The sequence below is a fragment of the Heterodontus francisci genome, chromosome 30 (assembly GCF_036365525.1).
Source record: "Heterodontus francisci isolate sHetFra1 chromosome 30, sHetFra1.hap1, whole genome shotgun sequence".
Lineage (NCBI taxonomy): Eukaryota > Metazoa > Chordata > Chondrichthyes > Heterodontiformes > Heterodontidae > Heterodontus > Heterodontus francisci.
This window is the reverse complement of record NC_090400.1, coordinates 53,377,414-53,392,109: the sequence shown is the minus strand read 5'-3', so window position 1 is coordinate 53,392,109 and position 14,696 is coordinate 53,377,414. Positions and strand designations below refer to the sequence as shown.

Sequence of the window (14,696 nt, the reverse complement as noted above, 5' to 3'; positions counted from 1 at the left end):
CTACAGTTCCTCCCCGTTGCAAGAACTTTTTCTTTCCACGCCTGAAATGTATTTAGAATATCCTCCCCTCCCAGCTGCACGTTTAACTGACCAAAATTTTAAAATGACATTCAGTGACATCACGTCGACAGCACGCAAAGAGGCCATTTGGCCCTGCAGGTCAGTGCCAGCTCCTCACGAGCCTTCTCCCACTCCTCGTCATTATTACCCCATCAATATATTCCTTCTATTGCCTCTTCCCTCATGTGTTTATCTAGATTCCCTTTAATCTATGTTAATCTATGTTATTCACCTCAGCCACTTCATGTAGTAGCAAGTTCCAATTCTTACCACTCTCTGGGTAAGGAGGTTTCCCCTGAATGCATTTATTGGTGATTATCTCATATTTATGGCCCCTAGCTTTCGTTTCAACCATAAGAGAAGCCATTTTCTCCACTTCTACCCTATGAAACCCTTTCGTAATCGTAAAGATCTCGAACAAGTCACCCCACAGACTTCGCTTTTCTCGGAAAGAGTCCAAGTCTATTCAGTCTTTTCTGATAGGTATAACCTCTCACTTCTGGCATCATCCTTGTGAATCTTTTTTTGCACCTTTTCCAGTATCTCTATATCCTTTTATGGGTGGCACAGTGGAGCAGTGGTTAGCACTGCAGCCTCACAGCTCCAGTGACCTGGGTTCGATTCTGGGTATTGTCTGTGCGGAGTTTGCAAGCTCTCCCTGTGACTGCGTGGGTTTCCGCCGGGTGCTCCGGTTTCCTCCCACAGCCAAAGGCTTGCAGGTTGATAGGTAAATTGGCCATTATAAATTGCCCCTAGTATAGGTAGGGGAATATAGAGAAGGTGGGGATGTGGTAGGAAGATGGGATTAGTATAAATGGGTGGTTGATGGTCAGCACAGACTCAGTGGGTCGAAGGGCCTGTTTCAGTGCTGTATCTCTAAATAAATAAATAATATGGAGACCGGAACTGTTCACAGTACTCCAAGTGTGGTCAAACCAATGTTCTATATAAGTTTAACATAACCTCTCTGCTTTTCAGTTCTATCTCTCCAGAAATAAACCTAACACCTGGTTTGCTTTATTAACCTGTTCCACTACATTTAGTGATTTGTGTATCTGTACCCCTAGATCCCTCTGCTCCTCTACCCCATTTAGATTCTCATTATCCAAGCAGTGTGTGGCCTCCTTAATCTTCCGACCAAAATGCACCACCTGACATACTGAAATTCATTTCCCTTTTTTTAAATTCATTCATTCACAGGTGTGAACATCACCGTCAAGACCAGCATTTATTGCCCACCACTAATCTCCATTGAGAAGGTAGTAGTGAACTGCCTTCTTGACAACTGAGTACCTTGCTAGGTCATTTCAGAGGGGAGTTGAGTCAACCACATTGCTATGAGTCTGGAGTCACATGTAGGCCAGACCAAGTAAGGACAGCAGATTTCCTTCCCTCAAGGACATTATTAAACCACATGGGTTTTTAATGACAATCCAGTAATTCAATGGTCACCATTACTATACTAGTTTTTAAAAATTCCATATTTATTTAATTAACTGAATTTAAATCCCTCAGCTGCTGTGGTGGGATTTGAACTCATGTCTGAGGATTATTAGTCCAGGCCTTTGGATTCTTAGTCCAGTAACATAACCACAATGCTACCGTTCTGGCTCATTCTGTACATTTATTAGTATCTTCTTGTTTCCACTCTACACAAGTTTCCTCCCATTCCATCCATCTCGTCTCAGCCTTTCAGCAAATTTTTCCATTCCTTTTTCTCTCGTGTTCCAGTTGAGTTTCCTTCTGAAAGCTAAAAACAGCAAGGATCCCATGGCCAAGCCCTGGGATAGTTCTGTCCAGTCTGTAAAGTTCTCATTTATGGTCGCTGCCTCAGTTTTTCTTTTTCTTTCAAAACTAATTTTCCATCCAGCTTCGCAGTCTCATTTCCTATTCATTAATTGTTTTTTTTTCCAAAATATACTTTATTCATAAAAATCTGTAAAAATTACATTGCCAAACAGTTTCCAAACAGCACGAAAAAATACAAACATTGCAAAAGAGATCAGTTTCTTTCAATAATGTCATGAGTTTCTTCCCAACCCTTCCGTTTCACAATTGTCATGTCAATTACAGTTTTACATTTACAGCAATTGAGAATATTAACAATACAGTTCGAGGGGCTTCCCATGGTTCCAGCCCCTCAGTCCAGCTTGGGGGAACCTTACACTGTGGTCTTTCCCCATTGAGCCTTTGCTGCGGCTGCCCCAAGCTTTAGTGCGTCCCTCAGCACGTAGTCCTGGACCTTGGAATGTGCCAGTCTGCAACATTCGGTGGTGGACAACTCTTTGCGCTGGAAGACCAGCAAGTTTCGGGCAGACCAAAGGGCGTCTTTCACCGAATTGATAGTCCTCCAGCAGCAGTTGATGTTTGTCTCGGTGTGCGTCCCTGGGAACAGCCCGTAGAGCACAGACTCCTGTGTTACAGAGCTGCTTGGGATGAACCTTGACAAAAACCACTGCATCTCTTTCCACACCTGCTTTACAAAGGCACATTCCAGGAGGAGGTGGGCGACCGTCTCTTCCCCACCACAGCCAACGCGGGAGCACTGTGCGGAGGGGGCGAGACTTCGGGTGTGCATGAAGGATCTGACGGGGAGGGCCCTTCTCACCACCAGCCAAGCTACGTCTTGGTGCTTGTTTGAAAGTTCTGGTGATGAGGCATTCCGCCAAATGACTTTGACGGTCTGCTCGGGGAACCATCCGACAGGATCCACCGTTTCCTTTTCCCGTAGGGCCTTGAGGACATTCCGTGCAGACCACTGCCTGATGGACCGGTGGTCAAAGGTGTTTTTCCGCAGAAACTGCTCCACGAAGGATAGGTGGTACGGCGCCGCCCAACTGCATGGTGCGTTCCGCGGCAATGTGACCAGGCCCATCCTTCGCAACACCGGGGACAGATAGAACCTCAGCACGTAGTGACACTTGGAGTTTGCGTACTGGGGATCTACACATAGCTTGATGCAGCCGCACACGAAGGTGGTCATCAGGATGAGGGCCACGTTGGGTACATTTTTCCCGCCCTTGTCCAGAGATTTGAACATCGTGTCCCTCCGGACCCGGTCCATTTTAGATCCCCAGACGAAGCGGAAAATGGCTCGGGTGACTGCCACGGCGCAGGAGTGGGGTATGGGCCAGACCTGCGCCACGTAGAGCAACAACGTGAGCGCCTCGCACCTGATGACCAGGTTCTTACCCACAATGGAGAGAGATCGCTGCCCCCACATGCCCAACTTTTGTCGTACCTTGGCTACTCGCTCCTCCCATGTTTTGGTGCACGCCCCGGCACTTCCGAACCATATCCCCAGCACCTTCAGGTAATCTGACCTGATGGTGAAGGGGACAAAGGATCGGTCAGCCCAGTTCCCAAAGAACATGGCCTCGCTCTTGCCGTGGTTAACTTTGGCTCCCGAGGCCAGTTCGAACTGGTCGCAGATGCTCATCAGTCTGCGCACGGACAGCGGATCCGAGCAGAAGACGGCGACGTCATCCATGTACAGGGAGGTTTTGACCTGAGTGCCTCCGCTGCCTGGGATTGTCACCCCTCTTATGCTCGCATCCTTCCTAATAGACTCAGCAAAGGGTTCAATACAGCAAACAAACAAGACCGGGGAAAGAGGACAGCCCTGTCTGACTCCAGATTTGATCGGGAAACTTTCAGATTCCCACCCGTTGATTGAGACTGCGCTACTGATGTTTGTGTAGAGCAGTTGGATCCAATTGCAGATTCCCTCCCCAAACCCCATTTTGGAAAGCACGTCCATCATGTAGGTGTGCGATATCCTGTCAAAAGCCTTCTTCTGGTCCAGGCTGATGAGGCAGGTGTCCACCCTCCTGTCCCGTACGTAGGCGATCGTATCCCTGAGTAGCGCGAGGCTATCAGAGATCTTCCTGCCGGGTACAGTACAGGTCTGATCGGGGTGAATCACCAGCTCCAGAGCAGACTTGACTCGACTGGCTATGACTTTGGACAGAATCTTGTAATCAACATTAAGCAGTGAGATGGGCCGCCAATTTCTGATTTCTACCCTCTCCCCCTTCTGCTTGTAAATGAGGGTGATGATGCCTTTTCTCATGGATTCTGACATGCTACCGGCCAGGAGCATACTCTCGTATACTTCCAGCAGGTCCGGGCCGACCCAGTCCCACAGGGCCGAGTACAACTCGACCGGTAAGCCGTCGCTCCCGGGAGTTTTACTCGCCTCGAAAGACTCGACGGCCTTTGTCAGCTCGTCCAGAGTTAGCGGCTTGTCCAGTCCCTCCCTCCTGCTGTCATCTAAGACCTCTGTGATAGATGACAGGAAGGACTGGGAGGCTCTGCTGTCTGTGGGCTTCGCGTCATACAACCCAGCATAAAAGGATTTGCTGATCCTTAGTATGTCGGACTGCGAAGACGTTACCGAGCCATCTTCTTCCTTCAGGCTGCTGATAACAGAGCTCTCTCTGTGTACCTTTTGGAAGAAGTAACGCGAGCACGTCTCATCCTGCTCGATGGAGCGGACTCTGGACCGGAAGATGATCTTGGAGGCCTCCTTGGCAAAGAGCGAGGCCTGCTGGCTCTTCACCTCTTGGAGGTCCTCCTTGACCTCGACCCCCATTGACTGCAACCGGAGTAGATTTTGCATAATTTTCTGGAGTCGGGACAGTTCCCTCTGTCTCTCTCTCGCCTTCTGAACACCTTTGTGGATGAAGAACCTCTTGATGTTCTCCTTGATCGCTTCCCACCAGTGAACTGGAGACTCAAAGAGGGGTTTCACGGTCCTCCAACCTTTGTAATCCCTTTTGAGTTCCTCAACGTTCTCTGGGGTCAGCAGTGTCGCATTGAGCTTCCACGTCCCTCTGCCAACCCGCTGGTCGTCCTGTAAGTGACAGTCGGCCAGTAAGAGGCAGTGGTCGGAGAAGAACACCGGCTTGACGTCGGTGGATCCGACCGTGACAGCACGGGACACAAACAGGAAGTCAATCCTGGAACGGGCAGACCCGTCCGATCTTGACCATGTGTATCTGCGCTGCGCTCCGTCTGCAGGTTTGCTGAAGACGTCGTGCAGTTTGGCATCCTTAACTGTTTCTATTAGGAATCTGGACGTAGCGTCCAGTTTGCTGTCGTCACTGCCGGATCGTCCAGCCGCATCGATGATGCAGTTGAAGTCACCGCCTAGGATGACCGGCCTGGACGTCGCCAGCAGCAGTGGGAGCTGCTGGAAGACGGTCAGCCGCTCGCTGCGTTGTACCGGGGCGTACGCGTTGATCAACCGGAGCGGAGCGTTGTTGTACATCACGTCTGCTACGAGGAGGCGGCCGCCCACCACCTTCTTAACTTCGGAGATGGTGAAGTTACCTCCCCGCAGCAGAATACCCAGGCCGGAGGAACGGCAGTCATTATCCCCCGACCAGATCGATGGCCCGTGGGACCACCATCGCGACCACTGCCTGTAGGTGCTGAGGTGTGGTATTCCACACTCCTGCAGAAACAGTAGGTCAGCTTTGACCTTGGCAAGGTAATCCAAGGTTGAAACACATCGCGTAGCAGATTTAATGCTACGCACATTAATGGAAGCAATTCTTACACCCATTTTTTACTAAAAATTAGTTGTTGCTTCCCATACCATTTGTCCTCGCTAGTCCCAGTCCTTCCCCTTCGGGATGTTCCTGCATACCCATCGTATGCGCAAGCTGTTTCACGTTGGTTGGGCTCAGAAACCCCTCCTGATTTTTCATGCAGGGTTTGTGCCGCTCGGGTGACATCGGGGGGGGTCTTGTAGGCAGAGAGGATTGGGTTGTCCTCAGCTGCTTCCATCTGTTCCTCCTCGAAAACATCACAGCTCCCGGTCTCCCGGAGCTCAGGTGCGCCAGACGTGTCTTTGCTCCCGGTGTCCCGGAGCTGAGATGCGTTGGCCACGTCGTTACGTGTGGGGAATTGGGGTTGGGGCACGCCGGGCCCATCACAGCTTCCAGTGCCCGGGGGCTGGGATGCTTTATCATCCATCTCGGAGTTCTGCCGCCTCTTTTGAAGGGGCTGTCGTTCCAGCATTTCCCCGTCCAGTGAAGAGGAGTTGTTGCAGTCTGATTCAGAAGAGAGCCTCCTCTTGCCACTGGTTTGGGTGGTGGCTTTGGGATGTTTTTTCTTTGTGGTTTTCCTCTGGACCACTTGCCACTGACCTGTTTGTCCATCTGCTGCCTCCTCCTCCATTGATTCTGTCTGTGTAGGAGGGGTTTCCGGGCGCTGGGTAGGTGCTGGGTCGTTGGTTTCAGCCGCCTCCCCTTCCTTTTCAGGTTGAAGTTCCTCACTGCGAAGAAGGTTGCTGGTCTCCTTTCGAACAGCGGACGCCTTCGTCGAACCTTCTCCCGGCCTTTCCTTGGACCTTGCCGCCTGAGCATAGCTGAGGCAACGTTTGGGGCAGGTCTTGTAGAGATGGCCTGCCGCACCGCACAAGTTGCAACACTTCGTCTGCTTACAGTCCTTGGTCTGATGGCCTTCCTCCTTGCAGTTCTTGCAAACAACCGTGCTGCAGTTGGCTGCCATGTGACCAGATTTGCCATTGTTAAAGTGGAACCTTATCAAAAGCATTTCTAAAGGGCACTTTGGTTCTGGAGCGATGTGATTTCTCTGTACCATGTCCATAGCGCTCTAGATCAATGTGGTTCAGTACAGAACAATGACATACTCTGGATGTATGTGTTTCTATCTTGTACAAGGTCAGTTTGTGCAGAATGACACAGCAACCTCAATTAATATCCAGTGCAATATAGTGTGATTCTCTTTAGCATAATGTCATGCTGCAGATCAATATAATTCTGGGCCAATGGATCAGTAGGATTCTGTCCAGGATGACTTTGTGATATGAGCGATGGAAGTGAACTGAAGAACTGATGTACAACAAGATTCTAATCACTTGTGATATGTTAATGCTGTTTTTTCTTAACAGTGCAACCCGGATGCAGCATGATACTGAAATGAATTAGCAAAGCACATCTTTTCGTGGTGAGGGAATAATGAGAGGCTCATCTTCTCTTTTCATGCTGCCTTTTTAGTAATGATGTCTTCATGCATCGCCTGAATTAGGGTTTTGATCCTGATGCATCAGTTTAATTATTCACGAGCACCAGACTGAGTTACGGCACTCGAGAAAATCACATCTTGTCACAAGCACTTTTAAAATAAAAATTTTGATTTCCGGTGATGTGCATTTTAAATTGCATTTTAATGCAACATGTTATTTTGATGACTGCAGCAGTCAGGAGTTCAGTGAAAAGGTCAGGGGCTGAATGGAGAAGCAAAGAGCCTTTCAGCAAAGAAGATAAATAGCTGTTTAAGAATAAATTAATCATTGGTCATCTCAGTTTCAAAATGTATTTGTAAAACGATCTTCAGTTTCATGTTGATTTGTATCATCGAGATGTGTTCCTTTGTATTAGCAGGCCTGAAGGCTGTTGAATAACAAGTGTTTCTGTCTGTGCTTATCTTGATATACTCTCTCCATTTATTTTTTATTCAAAAGATACGGCCTTATTTACTTCTCTTTTTCTCTATTTCTATTTCAGTGATAGCTGCTCTGATGTCGATTTATTGTCCCGATATCAGGAAGGTTTGTTCCCAGTGGGGAGCTACTCTCTCAATCAACTAAAATCTGATCAGCAGATGTTGTGGTGCCCAAGCCAATTCAAACACCTCCTCCCACTTCTCTGGGACCTGAACCCAGCCCAAAGCCAGACTCTGAACACCTCCTCTCTCCCCTCCAGCTGTCGAGAGTTTGGCTAGCCCCGTTTCTGACTGGCACAAAATCCTGAGGTTTCACCTCCAGAGGGCACACAGACAGCTGGAGTAGGAACTGGAAACGTCACAGTCGAATAGTTGGGCTCCTTTACTGAGATTGGTGATAAGGTGCATTGTTGTTTCACTCAGCATTTGGTCAGTGTTGCTAATGAATTGGAGCCTTCAATACTCAGGATGTCCCAAAGCACTTCACAACCAATGAAGTACTTTTTGTAGTGTAGTCACTGTTGTAATGTAGGAAACCTGGCAGCCAATTTGCGCACAGCAAGATCTCGCAAACAGCAATGCAATAACGACCAGATAATTGTTTTTAATAATGTTGGTTGAATGAAAAAAATTGGCCAGGACACCGAGGAGAACCTCCCTGCTCTTTTTTGAAATAGTACCTTGGGATCTTTTACATCCACCTGAGAGGGAAGATAGGGACTTTTGTTGAACACCTCACCCCAAAAGACAGCACCTCTGTCAGTCTGCGCCAGAGTGTCAGCATAGATCACATGCTCATGGCTCTGGAGTGAGAATTGAACTCAAGACCCTCTGAATTGTTTGATCTCTTGTGCCTTTAGTCTGAGCTTTCTGCAGGCCATGAGCCTGTCCTATCTTTTATCTCGCTGGTATACAAATCTCTGTCACCTGACAGCCTCTTCCTTCATGACTCTTTCAGTGTGAAACTAAAAGCAGATCTCCACATCTTTATCTGTGCTTCAAAAGGTCATGTGCCTTGCTGCCTGAAAGATCTCAGCTTCTCCCCTTCAGTTATTCCCCACTCTTCCTAGGCTGGCTTGCCTCCTTGTTAATTATATTAGTTCATTAAAATCTCATTTTGTTAATCTAATCTAGTTCTGTCTTTTGCTCTTTCTTGATTTAGTCTACGTTGTGATTGATCAAAAAGAGTCAAATCTTCTCCTGTTTACATCTTCACTTTCTTATCTTTCCTTTCCTAGCTGGTTTGCTTAAAGGTATAATAAAAGCAAAATACTGCAGACACTGGAAATCTGAAATAAAAACAGAAAGTGCTGGTTTGGCAGCATCTGTGGAGAGAGAAACAAAGGTAACATTTCAGGTCTGTGACCTTTCATCAGAACTCTGCTTAAAATACAAAATAAAGGCCCAGCCTCCACAAGAAGCCAAGTTTGCAGTCCAATAATGTTTTAGAAAGAGTTTGAGTGTCACTTCAAAATAGTCTGAAGAAAATGTCATTAAATGGAAAGTTTTAAGCACGCTCCCCTCTGATTCATCGTGCCAGCTGGATGTCTTTGGGCATGTTGTTTACTTATGCCGTGCTAACAACTGTTTACTAGAAGGAGCTGACTCAGCTAGCCTCCGTTACCCATAATACCTATATCAGGGAACGCCATCACCACCTGCAAGTTCCCCTCCAAGCGACACACCATCCTGACTTGGAACTATATCACTGTTCCTTCACTGTCGCTGGGTCAAAATCCTGGAACTCCCTCCCTAACAGCACTGTGGGTGTACCTACCCCACATGGACTGCAGCGGTTCAAGAAGGCAGCTCACCACCACCTTCTCAAGGGCAATTAGGGATGGGCAATAAATGCTTGCCAGCGATTGCCACATCCCAAGAATGATTTAAAAAATTTATTGTCAGTTAGCATCTCTAAAACGTATGCTAATGAATCTGAATTGTACTTTTCCTAAAGCCTCAATATCCTTCCTATAGCAATGAAAAAAAATTGCATTTCTATAACGCCTTTCACAACCACCAGATGTCTCAAAGCACTTCACAGCCAATGAAGTACTTTTGAAATGTAGTCACTGTTGTAATGTAGGGGAATGTGGCAGCCAATTAGCACACAGCAAGCTCCCACAAACAGCAATGTGATAATGACCAGATAATCTGGTTTTGTGATATTGATTGAGGGATAAATATTGACCAGGACACTGGGAAGAACTCCCCTGCTCTTCTTCAAAATAGTGTCATGGGATCTTTTATGTCCACCTGAGAGCCCAATAATGCATATAGCACTCTCACTGAGGACTTACTAAGGTTTTCTAAAGGCCCATAATTGTCTCTTGGCTTTTATCTACTTTACGTCCCAAGACCTAGAATTCCATAACTTATTTTACAACCTGATCAGCCTGACACATTGCTTTTTATATTTTAGGAAACACTTTCTCTCCAAGCCATGATCCTCCAACACTGAAACTTTTTCCAATCGGAGTATAATTACTGCAGTTTTTTTGTTTATACTTTCCTTGTGTGGCCATCCTCTTTCCTTCATGACCTCAAGGCATTCCATAGCGCTTTACAGCCAATGAAGCACCAGTGAAGTGAGTCACTCTTGTGATGTAGGAAACATAGCAGAACATTTAGACACATAGCAAGCTCCCGCAAACCACAATGTAATAATTTGTTTTTGCGATGTAGATTGAGGGATAAATATTGACCAGCACACCAGGGCAGTGTGTCATGGGATCTTTTATATCCACCCGAGAGGGCAGACAGGGGCCTCAGTTTAACATCTCATCCAAAAGATGTCACCTCTGACCATTACTCCCTCAGTAACACACTGGAGCATTATTTGTGCTCGGGTCCTGGTGTGGTATTTGAACCCACAACCTTCTAATTCAGAGGCACAATTGCTAGCCACTGCTCCAAGGCTAACATAGTTGATTTAGTGCCCTTATAGTTTTTCTTCCTGGTTGCTCATAGTGTCCAGGAAATTAATCTTCAATTTCTGGAGACTCCAGGAGAAGCCTGGAGGATTGGCACCCTGGCATTGAGGCCATTATTTTCTGAGATAGGCTGCTTTTTATATTGGGTTTAGTGAATTATCGTGTCCTGACTCACGGGACATAACTTGTGGTAAACCCCAAATTAAACTTGCTGGATTTACTAAGTCTCCAGGACCCATTTTTCCCCAGTCATCATCCTTAATGAACCAGACAATTTTGCTTTGGCGTTGGTTTTAACCCTGCCAAACCCATTATAAAAACAGCTTTAGTGACCAGCACATTGTGCTTGTGATAAATTCTGTCATTAAACAGGAGCACTCAACCAGCATCATCGAAGTGGATGTGCCATACACTGAGACCTGAATGGTTGGGAGTACAGAACCATGGAACCAGAGGATAAAACCTGCACCTGAAGGGGGGTAAATTCAAAACTACTCTGCAGAAACAATATTTCAGTGAGTGAATGGTCAATTTATAGAACAAACTCCCTAGGGAGATAATGGAAGTAGTTAGTACTGATTCATTGAAATGCAAATTAGATAACTTTCTTTCAGAAAATAACATTTTGACTCTCCACCAGTGGGGTTTTCCTTGTGTTATTTCTGGGTCTGTTGCAGACTGATTAATAGAGATTAATTGCTGCAATTAATCAATAGCTCTAGCATCATTGTATTGGTTGATTAGTTGGCATCCTTCCATCTATGAAAGATGATGGACATGCAGCAAACAACCCATTAGGTATGCAGTCTTCCCTGGTGCACCTTTGTTGATGCTGTGAAGGCCAATCCTTGAGAGGCAGGTTCTGCCACAAGTGCTGCACGTGAAGCTGCCAAGTGATGCTGTGAGTTGTTATTTTTGACATTGGCACCTGTTGCCAAACTGCTGTAGCAACTGGTCATCATGGTAGTGCATGCCAGTCCACAGGATGTGTTGCCAGTTCCCTCTTTCGCCAGCTAGTGACTTCTAAATGCGATAGTTGACATTTACCAGACTGGTATAAGGCAAACTAGATAAACCTTGGAATAAAAATAGAAAGTGCTGGAAATACTCAGCAGGTCTGGCAGCAACTCCATGAAGGGAAAATTTGCCAGACCTACTGAGTATTTCCAGCATCTGCAGTATTTTGCTTTTATTTTAGATGAACCTTGATCTTTCCTACTTTTCTCATTCCTATGCGTAACACTTCATCACCAAGTGGATGTGTGTAATTGTGCATCTGTCATTCTGTGGAACAATCAGGAATCAAGGTCCAGCAACTGAGTAAATAGAGTCAGCTATGGAAACAAGGGATTGATACACAGGTTGTCAAGCAGAGCTTGAAGGCTGCACTGCCTGCCCACTGACTGGATCAAATTACACAGGGGAGGAGAGTAAGACTAATTGGACAGCTCTTTCAAAGAGCTGACCACAGGCAAAAGGGCCTGAATGATCTCGTCCTGTGCTGTAAGATTCTCTGAATGCTGGATTAGAATTAGAACATTACAGCGCAGTACAGGCCCTTCGGCCCTCGATGTTGCGCCGACCTGTGAAACCATCTGACCTACACTATTCCATTTTCATCCATATGTCTATCCAATGACCACTTAAATGCCCTTAAAGTTGGCGAGTCTACTACTGCTGCAGGCAGGGCGTTCCACGCCCCTACTACTCTCTGAGTAAAGAAACTACCTCTCACATCTGTCCTATATCTATCACCCCTCAACTTAAAGCTATGTCCCCTCGTGTTTGCCATCACCATCCGAGGAAAAAGACTCTCACTATCCACCCTATCTAACCCTCTGATTATCTTATATGTCTCTATTAAGTCACCTCTCCTCCTCCTTCTCTCCAACGAAAACAACCTCAAGTCCCTCAGCCTTTCCTCGTAAGATCTTCCCTCCAGACCAGGCAACATCCTAGTAAATCTCCTCTGCACCCTTTCCATAGCTTCCACATCCTTCCTATAATGCGGTGACCAGAACTGCACGCAATACTCCAGGTGTGGTCTCACCAGAGTTTTGTACAGCTGCAGCATGACCTCGTGGCTCCGAAACTCGATCCCCCTACTAATAAAAGCTAACACACCATATGCCTTCTTAACAGCCCTATTAACCTGGGTAGCAACCTTCAGGGATTTATGTACCTGGACACCAAGATCTCTCTGTTCATCTTCACTACCAAGAATCTTCCCATTAGCCCAGTACTCTGCATTCCTGTTACTCCTTCCAAAGTGAATCACCTCACACTTTTCCGCATTAAACTCCATTTGCCATCTCTCAGCCCAGCTCTGCAGCCTATCTATGTCCCTCTATACCCTACAACATCCTTTGGCACTATCCACAACTCCACCGACCTTCGTGTCATCCGCAAATTTACTAACCCACCCTTCTACACCCTCTTCCAGGTCATTTATAAAAATGACAAACAGCAGTGGCCCCAAAACAGATCCTTGCGGTACACCACTAGTAACTAAACTCCAGGATGAACATTTGCCATCAACCACCACCCTCTGTCTTCTTTCAGCTAGCCAATTTCTGATCCAAAGCTCTATATCACCTTAAACCCCATACTTCCGTATTTTCTGCAATAGCCTACCGTGGGGAACCTTATCAAACGCCTTACTGAAATCCATATACACCACATCCACTGCTTTACCCTCATCCACCTGTTTGGTCACCTTCTCGAAAAACTCAATAAGGTTTGTGAGGCACGACCTACCCTTCACAAAACCGTGCTGACTATCGCTAATGAACTTATTCTTTTCTAGATGATTATAAATCCTATCTCTTATAACCTTTTCCAACATTTTACCCACAACCGAAGTAAGGCTCACAGGTCTATAATTACCAGGGCTGTCTCTACTCCCCTTCTTGAACAAGGGGACAACATTTGCTATCCTCCAGTCTTCCGGCACTATTCCTGTCGACAATGACGACATAAAGATCAAGGACAAAGGCTCTGCAATCTCCTCCCTAGCTTCCCAGAGAATCCTAGGATAAATCCCATCTGGCCCAGGGGACTTATCTATTTTCACACTTTCCAAAATTGCTAACACCTCCTCCTTGTGAACCTCAATCCCATCTAGCCTAGTAGCCTGAATCTCAGTATTCTCCTCGACAACATTTTCTTTCTCTACTGTAAATACTGACGAAAAATATTCATTTAACGCTTCCCCTATCTCCTCTGATTCCACACACAACTTCCCACTACTATCCTTGATTGGCCCTAATCTAACTCTAGTCATTCTTTTATTCCTGATATACCTATAGAAAGCCTTAGGGTTTTCCCTGATCCTATCCGCCAATGACTTCTCGTGTCCTCTCCTTGCTCTTCTTAGCTCTCCCTTTAAATCCTTCCTGGCTAGCTTGTAACTCTCAAGTGCCCTAACTGAGCCTTCACGCCTCATCCTAACATAAGCCTTCTTCTTCCTCTGGTATCCAATGACTGGTATCCAATTACACCTTCCACTCCCCAGCGTTGTCTGTACACTAGAACATAAGAAATAGGAGCAGGGCTAGCCATTCAGACCTCACACCTTTAAAATGTACAACAAAAACAATTTATATTTATACAGCACCTTTAACATAATAAAAACATCCCAAGGCGCTTCACAGGTGTGTTATATAGCAAAATTAGACACCGAACCACATAAGGTGATTTTAGTGCAGATGGCCAAAAACTTGGTGAAAGTGGTAGGTTTTAAGGAGTGTATTAAAGGAAGAACGAGCGACAGAGAGGTTTAGGGAGGGAATTCCAGAGCTTAGGGCCCAGGCAGCTGAAGGCATGGTCACCAGTGGTGGAGCATTAAAATCAGGGATGCCTAACAGGCCAGAATTAGAAGAGCGCAGATACCTTGGAGGGTTGTGGGGCTGGAGGAGATGACAGAGATAGGGAGGGGTGAGGCCATGGAGGGATTTGAAAACAAGGATGAGAATTTTAAAATCAAGGCATTGCTAAACTGGGAGCCAATGTAGGTCAGTGAGCACAGGAGTGATAGGTGAATAGAGTAAATATATTGTCAATAAAGAGTTCTTTTAAAAAGTATATATATATTTCCCTCGTTTGCTCTTGCAGCTGAAAGAGACCAGATGCTAAAGAATGGTTTTGAAATCATTGCCAAAAATAAGGGAGAGATTTAATAGAAAAGCCTTGCTGCTGTTTGGCCTCCCAGCAGAGGGGGCGCTCCTG

At 46.3% G+C, this 14,696-nt stretch overlaps 1 protein-coding gene across 1 annotated transcript in view; it reads left to right on the top strand.

The window, feature by feature from the left end:
• Nucleotides 1–68: 68 nt before the first annotated feature.
• The window catches only part of nle1 (notchless homolog 1 (Drosophila)), a 50,537-nt gene continuing 35,909 nt past the window's right edge, over nucleotides 69–14,696 (top strand). Inside the window, exon 1 of the mRNA XM_068010669.1 lies at nucleotides 69–159. The gene's annotated coding sequence lies outside the window, so the exon portion shown is untranslated. The remainder of the gene's footprint in view (nucleotides 160–14,696) is intronic.